The sequence below is a fragment of the Triticum urartu genome, chromosome 2A (assembly GCF_056163025.1).
Source record: "Triticum urartu cultivar PI428250 chromosome 2A, HENAU_Tu73, whole genome shotgun sequence".
Taxonomy (NCBI): domain Eukaryota; kingdom Viridiplantae; phylum Streptophyta; class Magnoliopsida; order Poales; family Poaceae; genus Triticum; species Triticum urartu.
Genome location: NC_141874.1, coordinates 2,456,192 through 2,470,703, shown reverse-complemented (window position 1 = coordinate 2,470,703; position 14,512 = coordinate 2,456,192).

Below are 14,512 nucleotides of genomic sequence, written 5' to 3'. Positions count from 1 at the left end.
AATGAAATGCCTTTGTAACGGATGAGTTTTCGTCCGAAACCCTGATACTTCGAAAGAGATTGTCCATTTTGTACATGAAGTGCATCCAGTTTTTGCGGTAACCCTCTCTACTTTTTTGCACATGCTATGTGGGTGAAATTATGATACCATGCCAACTTTCAACCTTTTCTGAGTTCATTTGAAATGCTTTTCAATTTCAGGGTCATTTAGCTGAAAAAATCAGTAAATGCATGAAAGAATTTGCTTGCACATAAAATTTCTTCGCGTTTCAAATGCCAAAACACATAACTAGCTACCCTAACTATTACAGAGATTCCCTCCTGGGTGTGAAACACAGAAGAAAGTGATGATAGTGAAGCCGATCACATCCCAGATCTTCGGGTGTGAAATTTTTTCTTCGCGTGTGTCCCTTTGCGCCGTAGCCATGGAAAATCTTCATCATTTAACTGGATTCTCGGGTGAATATTCACTGTGAATGGAGCAATTTCATCCAACTTTTCATAATCTCCTGACATGTCTGTCTTGTCATCCACTCCCACGATGTTTCTCTTCCCAGAAAGAACTATGTGCCGCTTTGGCTCATCGTACGATGCATTCGCTTCCTTATCTTTTCTTTTTCTCGTCTTGGTAGACATGTCCTTCACATAGAAAACCTGTGCCACATCATTGGCTAGGACGAATGGTTCGTCTACATACGCAAGATTGTTGAGATCCACTGTTGTCATTCCGTACTGCGGGTCTTCCATTAACCCGCCTCGTGTCATATTGACCCATTTGCACCGAAACAAAGGGACCTTCAAACCACGTCGATAGTCAAGTTCCCATATGTCCTGTATATAACCATAATATGTTTCCTTTCCCGTCTTGGTTTCTGCATCAAAGCGGACACCACTGTTTTGGTTGGTGCTCTTCTTATCTTGGGCGATCGTGTAAATTGTATTACCATTTATCTCGTACCCTTTGAAAGTCATTATATTCGAAGATGGTAACTGGGACAGCAAGTACAGGTCATCTTCAATAGAGGCGTCATGCATGGTACGTGTCTGCAACCAGCTGGCGAAACTCCTGGTTTGTTCATGTGTAATCCAGTCATCAAACCGCTCTGGGTGTTTGGAGCGTAGCAAATTATTGTGTTCATCCATATACGGAGCCACCAAGGCGGAATTCTGTAGAACTGTGTAGTGTGCTTCAGTGAGAGAATGTCCGTCCATACATATTATTTGTTCCCCTCCTAGCGTGCCTTTTCCATCCAGTCTGCCCTTATGCCGCGATTCAGGGACACCAATCGGCTTAAGGTCAGGAATAAAGTCAATACAAAACTCAATGACCTCCTCATTTTCATGGCCCTTGGAGATGCTTCCTTCTGGCCAAGCACGGTTATGAACATATTTCTTTAAGACTCCCATGAACCTCTCAAAGGGGAACATATTGTGTAGAAATACAGGACCCAAAACGTTAATCTCTTCACATAGGTGAACTAGGACGTGCGTCATGATGTTGAAGAAGGATGGTGGGAACACCAACTCGAAACTGACAAGACATTGCACCAAATCATTCTCTAACCTTGGTATGATTTCTAGATCGATTACCTTCTGAGAGATTGCATTGAGGAATGCACATAGCTTCACAATGGCTAATCGAACATTTTCCGGTAGAAGCCCCCTCAATGCAACCGGAAGCAGTTGCGTCATAATCACGTGGCAGTCATGAGACTTTAGGTTCTGAAACTTTTTCTCTGCCATGTTTATTATTCCCTTTATATTCGACGAGAAGCCAGACGGTACCTTAATACTGAGCAGGCATTCAAAGAAGATTTCCTTCTCTTCTTTGGTAAGAGTGTAGCTTGCATGACCCTGATGTATGCCGTCTTTCCGTGCATACGTTGCTGGTCCTCCCGTGCCTCAGGTGTATCTTTTGTCTTCCCATACATGCCCAAGAAGCCAAGCAGGGTCACACAAAGATTCTTCGTCACATGCATCACGTCGATTGCGGAGCGGACCTCTAAGTCTTTCCAATAGGGCAGGTCCCAAAATATAGATTTCTTCTTCCACATGGGTGCGCATCCGTCAGCGTCATTCGGAACAGGTTGTCCACCAGGACCCTTTCCAAAGACCACCTTCAAATCCTTGACCATATCATGTACATCAGCACCACTACGGTGGCGAGGCTTCGTCCGGTGATCCGCCTCACCTTTGAAATGCTTGCCTTTATTTCTTACGGGATGCCTGCTCGGAAGAAATCGACGATGTCCCAGGTACACATTCTTCTTACAATTAGCCAAATATATACTATCGGTATCGTCCAAACAGTGCGTGCATGCGCGGTATCCCTTGTTTGTCTGTCCTGAAAGGTTACTGAGAGCACGCCAATCATTGATAGTCACGAATAGCAATGCCTTTAGGTCATATTCTTCCCCCATGTGCTCATCCCACGCACGTACACCTGTTCCATTCCACAGTTGTAAGAGTTCTTCAACTAATGGCCTTAGGTACACATCAATGTCGTTGCCGGGTTGCTTAGGGCCTTGGATGAGCACTGGCATCGTAATGAACTTCCGCTTCATGCACAACCAAGGAGGAAGGTTATACAAACATAGAGTCACAGGCCAGGTGCTATGGTTGCTGCTCTCCTCCCCAAAAGGATTAATGCCATCTGCGCTTAGACCAAACCATACGTTCCTTGCGTCATCTGCAAACTCCTTCCCATACTTTCTTTCGATTTTTCTCCACTGCGACCCGTCAGCGGGTACTCTCAACTTTCCATCTTTCTTACGGTCTTCTCTGTGCCATCGCATCGCCTTGGCATGCTCTTTGTTTTGGAACAAACGTTTCAACCGTGGTATTATAGGAGCATACCAGATCACCTTGGCAGGAATCTTCTTCCTGGGGCGCTCGCCCTCGACATCACCAGGGTCATCGCGGCTGATCTTATAGCATAATGCACCGCATACTGGGCAAGCGTTCAAATCCTCGTACTCACCGCGGTAGAGGATGCAATCATTAGAGCATGCATGTATCTTCTGCACCTCTAACCCTAGAGGGCAGACAGCCTTCTTTGCTTTGTACGTACTCTCGGGCAATTCATTGTCCTTTGGAAGCATATTCTTTATCATTACTAGCAACTTTCCAAATCCCTTGTCAGATACTGTTGGGTTTCGTAGTAATTTCAAAAAAATTCCTACGCACACGCAAGATCATGTGATGCATAGCAACGAGAGGGGAGAGTGTTGTCTACATACCCAACGCAGACCGACTGCGGAAGCGATGACACGACGTAGAGGAAGTAGTCGTACGTCTTCACGATCCAACCGATCAAGCACCGAAACTACGGCACCTCCGAGTTCGAGCACACGTTCAGCTCGATGACGATCCCCGGACTCCGATCCAGCAAAGTGTCGGGGAAGAGTTCCGTCAGCACGACGGCGTGGTGACGATCTTGATGTACTACAGCAGCAGGGCTTCGCCTAAACTCCGCTACAGTATTATCGAGGAATATGGTGGCAGGGGGCACCGCACACGGCTAAGGAATAGATCACGTGGATCAACTTGTGTGTCTAGAGGTGCCCCCTGCCTCCGTATATAAAGGAGCCAAGGGGGAGGGCTGGCCGGCCAAGGAGGAGGGCGCAGGAGAGTCCTACTCCCTCTTGGAGTAGGATTCCCCCCCCCCCCCATCCTAGTCGGAATAGGATTCGCGGAGGGGGAAAAGAGGAGGAGGGGGCCGGCCACCTCTCCTAGTCCTAATAGGACTAGGGGAAGGGGGAGGCGCACAGCCCATCTAGGGCAGCCCCTTCTTTTTTCCACCAAGGCCCACTATGGCCCATATAGCTCCCGGGGGGTTCCGGTAACCCTCCCGGTATTCCGGTAAAATCCCGATTTCACCCGGAACACATCTGATATCCAAACATAGGCTTCCAATATATCAATCTTTACGTCTCAATCCTTTCGAGACTCCTCGTCATGTCCGTGATAACATCCGGGACTCCGAACAACCTTCGGTACATCAAAATGCATAAACTCATAATATAACTATCATCGTAACCTTAAGCGTGCGGACCCTACGGGTTCGAGAACAATGTAGACATGGCCGAGACACGTCTCTGGTCAATAACCAATAGCGGGACCTGGATGCCCATATTGGCTCCTACATATTCTACGAAGATCTTTATCGGTCAGACCGCATAACAACATACGTTGTTCCCTTTGTCATCGGTGTGTTACTTGCCCGAGATTCGATCGTCGGTATCCAATACCTAGTTCAATCTCGTTACCGGCAAGTCTCTTTACTCGTTTCGTAATACATCATCTCACAACTAACATATTAGTTGTAATGCTTGCAAGGCTTATGTGATGTGTATTACCGAGAGGGCCCAGAGATACCTCTCCGACAATCGGAGTGACAAATCCTAATCTCGAAATACGCCAACCCAACATCTACCTTTGGAGACACCTGTAATGCTCCTTTATAATCACCCAGTTACGTTGTGACGTTTGGTAGCACCCAAAGTGTTCCTCCGGCAAACGGGAGTTGCATAATCTCATAGTCATAGGAACATGTATAAGTCATGAAGAAAGCAATAGCAACATACTAAACGATCGGGTGCTAAGCTAATGGAATGGGTCATGTCAATCAGATCATTCAACTAATGATGTGACTGCGTTAATCAAATAACAACTCTTTGTCTATGGTTAGGAAACATAACCATCTTTGATTAACGAGCTAGTCAAGTAGAGGCATACTAGTGACACTCTGTTTGTCTATGTATTCACACATGTATTATGTTTCCGGTTAATACAATTCTAGCATGAATAATAAACATTTATCATGAAATAAGGAAATAAATAATAACTTTATTATTGCCTCTAGGGCATATTTCCTTCAGTCTCCCACTTGCACTAGAGTCAATAATCTAGATCACATCACCATGTGATTAACATTGATAGTTCACATCATCATGTGATTAACACCCATAGTTCACATCGTCATGTGACCAACACCCAAAGGGTTTACTAGATTCGGTAATCTAGTTCACATCGCTATGTGATTAACACCCAAGGAGTACTAAGGTGTGATCATGTTTTGCTTGTGAGAGAATCTTAGTCAACGGGTCTGCCACATTTAGATTCGCATGTATTTTGCAAATTTCTATGTCAACAATGCTCTGCATGGAGCTACTCCAGCTAATTGCTCCCACTTTCAATATGTATCTAGACCGAGACTTAGAGTCATCTAGATTAGTGTTAAACTTGCATCGGCGTAACCCTTTATGACGAACCTTTTTCCACTTCCATAATCGAGAAACATATCCTTATTCCACTAAGGATAATTTTGACCGCTGTCCAGTGATCTACTCCTAGATCACTATTGTACTCCCTTGCCAAGCTAAGTGGTAGGGCATACAATAGATCTGGTATACAGCATGGCATACTTTATAGAACCTATGACTGAGGCATAGGGAATGACTTTCATTCTCTTTCTATCTTCTGCCGTGGTCGGGCTTTGAGTCTTACTCAACTTCACGCCTTGTTACACAGGCAAGAACTCTTTCTTTGACTGTTCCATTTTGAACTACTTCAAAATCTTGTCAAGGTATGTACTCATTGAAAAAACTTATCAAGCGTCTTGATCTATCTCTATAGATCTTGAAGCTCAATATGTAAGCAGCTTTACCGAAGTCTTTCTTTGAAAAACTCCTTTCAAACACTCCTTTATGCTTTACAGAATAATTCTACATTATTTCCGATCAACAATATGTCATTCACATATACTTATCAGAAATGCTGTAGTGCTCCCACTCACTTTCTTGTAAATACAGGCTTCACCGCAAGTCTGTATAAAACTATATGCTTTGATCAACTCATCAAAGCGTATATTCCAACTCCGAGATGCTTGCACCAGTCCACAGATGGATCGCTGGAGCTTGCACATTTTGTTAGCACCTTTCGGATTGACAAAACCTTCTGGTTGCATCATATACAACTCTTCTTTAATAAATCCATTAAGGAATGCAGTTTTGCTTATCCGTTTGCCTGATTTCATAAAATGCGGCAATTACTAACATGATTCGGACAGACTCAAGCATAGATACGAGTGAGAAGCTCTCATCGTAGTCAACACCTTGAACTTGTCAAAAACCTTTTGCGACAATTCTAGCTTTGTAGATAGTAACACTACTACCAGCGTCCGTCTTCCTCTTGAAGATCCATTTATTCTTAATTGCTCGCCGATCATCGGGCAAGTCAACCAAAGTCCAAACTTTGTTCTCATACATGGATCATATCTCAGATTTCATGGCCTCAAACCATTTCGCGGAATCTGGGCTCATCATCGCTTCCTCATAGTTCGTAGGTTTGTCATGGTCAAGTAACATGACCTCCAGAACAGGATTACCGTACCACTCTGGTGCGGATCTCACTCTGGTTTACCTACGAGATTCGGTAGTAACTTGATCTGAAGTTGCATGATCATCATCATTAGCTTCCTTACTAATTGGTGTAGTAGTCACAGGAACAGATTTCTGTGATGAACTACTTTTCAATAAGGGAGCAGGTACAGTTACCTCATCAAGTTCTACTTTCCTCCCACTCACTTCTTTCGAGAGAAACTCCTTCTCTAGAAAAACTCCAAATTTAGCAACAGAAGTCTTGCCTTCGGATTTGTGATAGAAGGTGTACCCAACAGTCTCCTTTGGGTATCCTATGAAGACTTATTTCTCCGATTTTGGGTTTGAGCTTATTAGGATGAAACTTTTTCATATAAGCATCACAACCCCAAACTTTAAGAAACGACAGCTTTGGTTTCTTGCCAAACCACAGTTCAGATTGTGTCGTCTCAACGGACTTAGATGGTGCCCTATTTTACGTGAATGCAGTTGTCTCTAATGCATATCCCCAAAACGAGTGGTAGATCAGTAAGAGACATCATAGATCGCACCATATCTAATAAAGTACGGTTATGACATTCGGACACACCATTATGCTGTGGTGTTCCAGGTGGCATGAGTTTGTGAAACTATTCCACATTGTTTTAATTGAAGACCAAACTCGTAACTCAAATATTTTACTTCTGCGATCATATCGTAGAAACTTTTATTTTCTTGTTACGATGATTTTCCACTTCACTCTGAAATTCTTTGAACTGTTCAAATGTTTCAGACTTATGTTTCATCAAGTAGATATCCCCATATCTGCTCAAATCATCTTGTGAAGGTCAGAAAATAATGATACCTGCTGTAAGCCTTAATATTCATCGGACCACATACATCAGTATGTATGATTTCCAACAAATCTGTTGCTTGCTTCATTGTTCCGGAGGACGGCGTTTTAGTCATCTTGCCCATAAGGCATGGTTCGCAAGCATGAAGTGATTCATAATCAAGTGATTCCAAAATCCCATCAGCATGGAGTTTCTTCATGCGCTTTACACCAATATGACCTAAACGGCAGTGCCACAAATAAGTTGCACTATCATTATTAACTTCGCATCTTTTGGTTTCAATATTATGAATATGTGTATTATTAAGATCGAGATCCAATGAACTATTTTCATTGGGTGTGTAACCATATAAGGTTTTATTCATGTAAACAGAACAACAATTTATTCTTTTACTTAAATGAATAACCGTATTACAATAAACATGATCAAATCATATTCATGCTCAACGCAAACACCAAATAACACTTATTTAGGTTCAACACTAATCCCGAAAGTATAGGGAGTGTGGGATGATGATCATATCAATCTTGGAACCACTTCCAACACACATCGTCACTTCACCCTTAACTAGTCTCTGTTCATTCTGCAACTCCCGTTTCGAGTTACTACTCTTAGCAACTGAACTAGCATCAAATACTGAGGGGTTGCTATAAACACTAGTAAAGTACACATCAATAACATGTATATCAAATATACTTATGTTCACTTTGCCATCCTTCTTATCCGCCAATCACTTGGGGTAGTTCCGCTTCCAGTGACCAGTCCCTTTGTAGTAGAAGCACTTAGTCTCAGGCTTAGGATCAGACTTGGGCTTCTTCACCTGAGCAGCAACTTGCTCGTCGTTCTTCTTGAAGTTCCCCTTCTTCCCTTTGCCCTTTTCTTGAAACTAGTGGTCTTGTCAACCATCAACACTTGATGTTTTTCTTGATTTCTACCTTCGTTGATTTCATCATCACGAAGAGCTTGGGAGTTGTATCCGTTATCCCTTGCATATTATAGTTCATCACAAAGTTCTACTAACTTGGTGATGGTGATTAGAGAATTCTGTCAATCACTATCTTATCTGGAAGATAAACTCCCACTTGATTCAAGCGATTGTAGTACCCAGACAATCTGAGCACATGCTCACTAGTTGAGCGATTCTCCTCCATCTTTTAGCTATAGAACTTGTTGGAGACTTCATATCTCTCAACTCAGGTATTTGCTTGAAATATTAACTTCAACTCCTGGAACATCTCATATGGTCCATGACGTTCAAAACGTCTTTGAAGTCCCGATTCTAAGCCATTAAGCATGGTGCACTAAACTATCAAGTAGTCATCATATTGAGCTAGCCAAACGTTCATAACGTCTGCATCTGCTCCTGCAATAGGTCTGTCACCTAGCGGTGCATCAAGGACATAATTCTTCTGTGCAGCAATGAGGATAAACCTCAGATCATGGATCCAATCCGCATCATTGCTACTAACATCTTTCAACACAATTTTCTCTAGGAACATATCAAAATAAACATATGAAAGCAACAACGCAAGCTATTGATCTACAACATAGATATGCTAATACTACCAGGACTAAGTTCATGATAAATTAAAGTTCAATTAATCATATTACTTAAGAACTCCCACTTAGATAGACATCCCTCTAATCCTCTAAGTGATCACGTGATCCAAATCAACTAAACCATAACCGATCATCACGTGAGATGGAGTAGTTTTCAAAGGTGAACATCATTATGTTGATCATATCTACTATATGATTCACGCTCGACCTTTCGGTCTCCATGTTCCGAGGCCATATCTGCATATGCTAGGCTCGTCAAGTTTAACCTGAGTATTCTGCGTGTGCAAAACTGGCTTGCACCCGTTGTAGATGGACGTAGAGCTTATCACACCCGATCATCACGTGGTGTCTGGGCACGACGAACTTTGGCAACGGTGCATACTCAGGGAGAACACTTCTTGATAATTTAGTGAGAGATCATCTTATAATGCTACCATCAATCAAAGCAAGATAAGATGCATAAAAGATAAACATCACATGCAATCAATATAAGTGATATGATATGGCCTATCATCATCTTGTGCTTGTGATCTCCATCTCCGGAGCACCGTCATGATTTCTATCGTCACCGGCATGACACCATGATCTCCATCATCTTGATCTATATCAATGTGTCGTCACATGGTCGTCTCGCCAACTATTGCTCTTGCAACTATTGCTATCGCATAGCGATAAAGTAAAGCAATTATTTGGCGCTTGCATCTTATGCAATAAAGAGACGACCATAAGGCGTTTGCCAGTTGCCGATAACTTCCACAAAACATGATCATCTCATACAATAACTTATATCTCATCATGTCTTTACCATATCACATCACAACATGCCCTGCAAAAACAAGTTAGATGTCCTCTACTTTGTTGTTGCAAGTTTTACGTGCCTGCTACGGGCTTAAGCAAGAACCAATCTCACCTACACATCAAAACCACAACGATAGTTTGTCAATTTGACTCCGTTTTAACCTTCACAAGGACCGGGCATAGCCACACTCGGTTCAACTAAAGTTGGAGAAACAGTCACCCGCAAGTCACCTTTGTGCAAAGCACGTCGGGGAAACCGGTCTCGCGTAAGCATACGCGTAATGTCGGTCCGGGCCGCTTCATCCAACAATACCGCCGAACCAAAGTATGACATGCTGGTAGGCAGTATGACTTATATCGCCCACAACTCACTTGTGTTCTACTCGTGCATATAACATCAACATAAATAACCTAGGCTCGGATGCCACTGTTGGGTTTCGTAGTAATTTCAAAAAATTTCCTACGCACACGCAAGATCATGTGATGCATAGCAACGAGAGGGGAGAGTGTTGTCTACGTACCCAATGCAGACCGACTGCGGAAGCGATGACACGACGTAGAGGAAGTAGTCGTACGTCTTCACGATCCAACCGATCAAGCACCGAAACTACGGCACCTCCGAGTTCGAGCACACGTTCAGCTCGATGACGATCCCCGGACTCCGATCCAGCAAAGTGTCGGGGAAGAGTTCCATCAGCACGATGGCGTGGTGACGATCTTGATGTACTACAGCAGCAGAGCTTCGCCTAAACTCCGCTACAGTATTATCGAGGAATATGGTGGCAGGGGGCACCGCACACGGCTAAGGAATAGATCACGTGGATCAACTTGTGTGTCTAGAGGTGCCCCCTGCCTCCGTATATAAAGGAGCCAAGGGGGAGGGCTGGCCGGCCAAGGAGGAGGGCGCAGGAGAGTCCTACTCCCTCTTGGAGTAGGATTCCCTTCCCCAATCCTAGTCGGAATAGGATTCGCGGAGGGGGAAAAGAGGAGGAGGGGGCCGGCCACCTCTCCTAGTCCTAATAGGACTAGGGGAAGGGGGAGGCGCACAGCCCATATAGGGCAGCCCCTTCTCTTTTCCACCAAGGCCCACTATGGCCCATATAGCTCCCGGGGGGTTCCGGTAACCCTCCCGGTATTCCGGTAAAATCCCGATTTCACCCGGAACACATCCGATATCCAAACATAGGCTTCCAATATATCAATCTTTACGTCTCGATCCTTTCGAGACTCCTCTTCATGTCCGTGATCACATCCGGGACTCCGAACAACCTTCAATACATCAAAATGCATAAACTCATAATATAACTGTCATCGTAACCTTAAGCGTGCGGACCCTACGGGTTCGAGAACAATGTAGACATGACCGAGACACGTCTCCGGTCAATAACCAATAGCGGGACCTGGATGCCCATATTGGCTCCTACATATTCTACGAAGATCTTTATCGGTCAGACCGCATAACAACATACGTTGTTCCCTTTGTCATCGGTATGTTACTTGCCCGAGATTCAATCGTCGGTATCCAATACCTAGTTCAATCTCGTTACCGGCAAGTCTCTTTACTCGTTCCGTAATACATCATCTCACAACTAACATATTAGTTGTAATGCTTGCAAGGCTTATGTGATGTGTATTACCGAGAGGACCCAGAGATACCTCTCCGACAATCGGAGTGACAAATCCTAATCTCGAAATACGCCAACCCAACATCTACCTTTGGAGACACCTGTAATGCTCCTTTATAATCACCCAGTTACGTTGTGACGTTTGGTAGCACCCAAAGTGTTCCTCCGGCAAACGGGAGTTGCATAATCTCATAGTCATAGGAACATGTATAAGTCATGAAGAAAGCAATAGCAACATACTAAACGATCGGGTGCTAAGCTAATGGAATGGGTCATGTCAATCAGATCATTCAACTAATGATGTGACTGCGTTAATCAAATAACAACTCTTTGTCTATGGTTAGGAAACATAACCATCTTTGATTAACGAGCTAGTCAAGTAGAGGCATACTAGTGACACTCTGTTTGTCTATGTATTCACACATGTATTATGTTTCCGGTTAATACAATTCTAGCATGAATAATAAACATTTATCATGAAATAAGGAAATAAATAATAACTTTATTATTTCCTCTAGGGCATATTTCCTTCAGTCTCCCACTTGCACTAGAGTCAATAATCTAGATCACATCACCATGTGATTAACATTGATAGTTCACATCATCATGTGATTAACACCCATAGTTCACATCGTCATGTGACCAACACCCAAAGGGTTTACTAGATTCGGTAATCTAGTTCACATCGCTATGTGATTAACACCCAAGGAGTACTAAGGTGTGATCATGTTTTGCTTGTGAGAGAATCTTAGTCAACGGGTCTGCCACATTTAGATCCGCATGTATTTTGCAAATTTCTATGTCAACAATGCTCTGCATGGAGCTACTCCAGCTAATTGCTCCCACTTTCAATATGTATCTAGACCGAGACTTAGAGTCATCTAGATTAGTGTTAAACTTGCATCGGCGTAACCCTTTATGACGAACCTTTTTCCACTTCCATAATCGAGAAACATATCCTTATTCCACTAAGGATAATTTTGACCGCTGTCCAGTGATCTACTCCTAGATCACTATTGTACTCCCTTGCCAAGCTAAGTGGTAGGGCATACAATAGATCTGGTATACAGCATGGCATACTTTATAGAACCTATGACTGAGGCATAGGGAATGACTTTCATTCTCTTTCTATCTTCTGCCGTGGTCGGGCTTTGAGTCTTACTCAACTTCACGCCTTGTTACACAGGCAAGAACTCTTTCTTTGACTGTTCCATTTTGAACTACTTCAAAATCTTGTCAAGGTATGTACTCATTGAAAAAACTTATCAAGCGTCTTGATCTATCTCTATAGATCTTGAAGCTCAATATGTAAGCAGCTTTACCGAAGTCTTTCTTTGAAAAACTCCTTTCAAACACTCCTTTATGCTTTACAGAATAATTCTACATTATTTCCGATCAACAATATGTCATTCACATATACTTATCAGAAATGCTGTAGTGCTCCCACTCACTTTCTTGTAAATACAGGCTTCACCGCAAGTCTGTATAAAACTATATGCTTTGATCAACTCATCAAAGCGTATATTCCAACTCCGAGATGCTTGCACCAGTCCACAGATGGATCGCTGGAGCTTGCACATTTTGTTAGCACCTTTCGGATTGACAAAACCTTCTGGTTGCATCATATACAACTCTTCTTTAATAAATCCATTAAGGAATGCAGTTTTGCTTATCCGTTTGCCTGATTTCATAAAATGCGGCAATTACTAACATGATTCGGACAGACTCAAGCATAGATACGAGTGAGAAGCTCTCATCGTAGTCAACACCTTGAACTTGTCAAAAACCTTTTGCGACAATTCTAGCTTTGTAGATAGTAACACTACTACCAGCGTCCGTCTTCCTCTTGAAGATCCATTTATTCTTAATTGCTCGCCGATCATCGGGCAAGTCAACCAAAGTCCAAACTTTGTTCTCATACATGGATCATATCTCAGATTTCATGGCCTCAAACCATTTCGCGGAATCTGGGCTCATCATCGCTTCCTCATAGTTCGTAGGTTTGTCATGGTCAAGTAACATGACCTCCAGAACAGGATTACCATACCACTCTGGTGCGGATCTCACTCTGGTTTACCTACGAGATTCGGTAGTAACTTGATCTGAAGTTGCATGATCATCATCATTAGCTTCCTTACTAATTGGTGTAGTAGTCACAGGAACAGATTTCTGTGATGAACTACTTTTCAATAAGGGAGCAGGTACAGTTACCTCATCAAGTTCTACTTTCCTCCCACTCACTTCTTTCGAGAGAAACTCCTTCTCTAGAAAAACTCCGAATTTAGCAACAGAAGTCTTGCCTTCGGATTTGTGATAGAAGGTGTACCCAACAGTCTCCTTTGGGTATCCTATGAAGACTTATTTCTCCGATTTTGGGTTTGAGCTTATTAGGATGAAACTTTTTCATATAAGCATCACAACCCCAAACTTTAAGAAACGACAACTTTGGTTTCTTGCCAAACCACAGTTCAGATTGTGTCGTCTCAACGGACTTAGATGGTGCCCTATTTTACGTGAATGCAGTTGTCTCTAATGCATATCCCCAAAACGAGTGGTAGATCAGTAAGAGACATCATAGATCGCACCATATCTAATAAAGTACGGTTATGACATTCGGACACACCATTATGCTGTGGTGTTCCAGGTGGCATGAGTTTGTGAAACTATTCCACATTGTTTTAATTGAAGACCAAACTCGTAACTCAAATATTTTACTTCTGCGATCATATCGTAGAAACTTTTATTTTCTTGTTACGATGATTTTCCACTTCACTCTGAAATTCTTTGAACTGTTCAAATGTTTCAGACTTATGTTTCTTCAATACACAGCATCGAAAACACCAAATTAATACAATACATAAAGTTCATACATAAAGATCATACAACACTTAAATGCAACAAACAAATAACTCTCTAGCTAAAGAATTTAAATGCAACAACAAATGCGATCAAGATCGCAACTAAGGTAACAATGGATCCAACAGCATAATGATACCAAGCCTCACTATGAATGGCATATTTTCTAATCTTTCTAATCTTCAAGCGCATTTTCTCCATCTTTATCTTGTGATCATCGACGACATCGGCAACATGCAACTTCAATTCCATCATCTCCCCCTCAATTCTTTTCAATTTTTCCTTCAAATCCTCGTTTTCTCTTTCAACTAAATTTAACCTCTCGACAATAGGGTCGGTTGGAATTTCCGGTTCAACTACCTCCTACATACAAATATCTATGTCAACTTGATGGGCATAATTTGTCATAAACACAAAATGCAATGAATAGTTTTAAAAGAGAATATACCACATCCGAATCA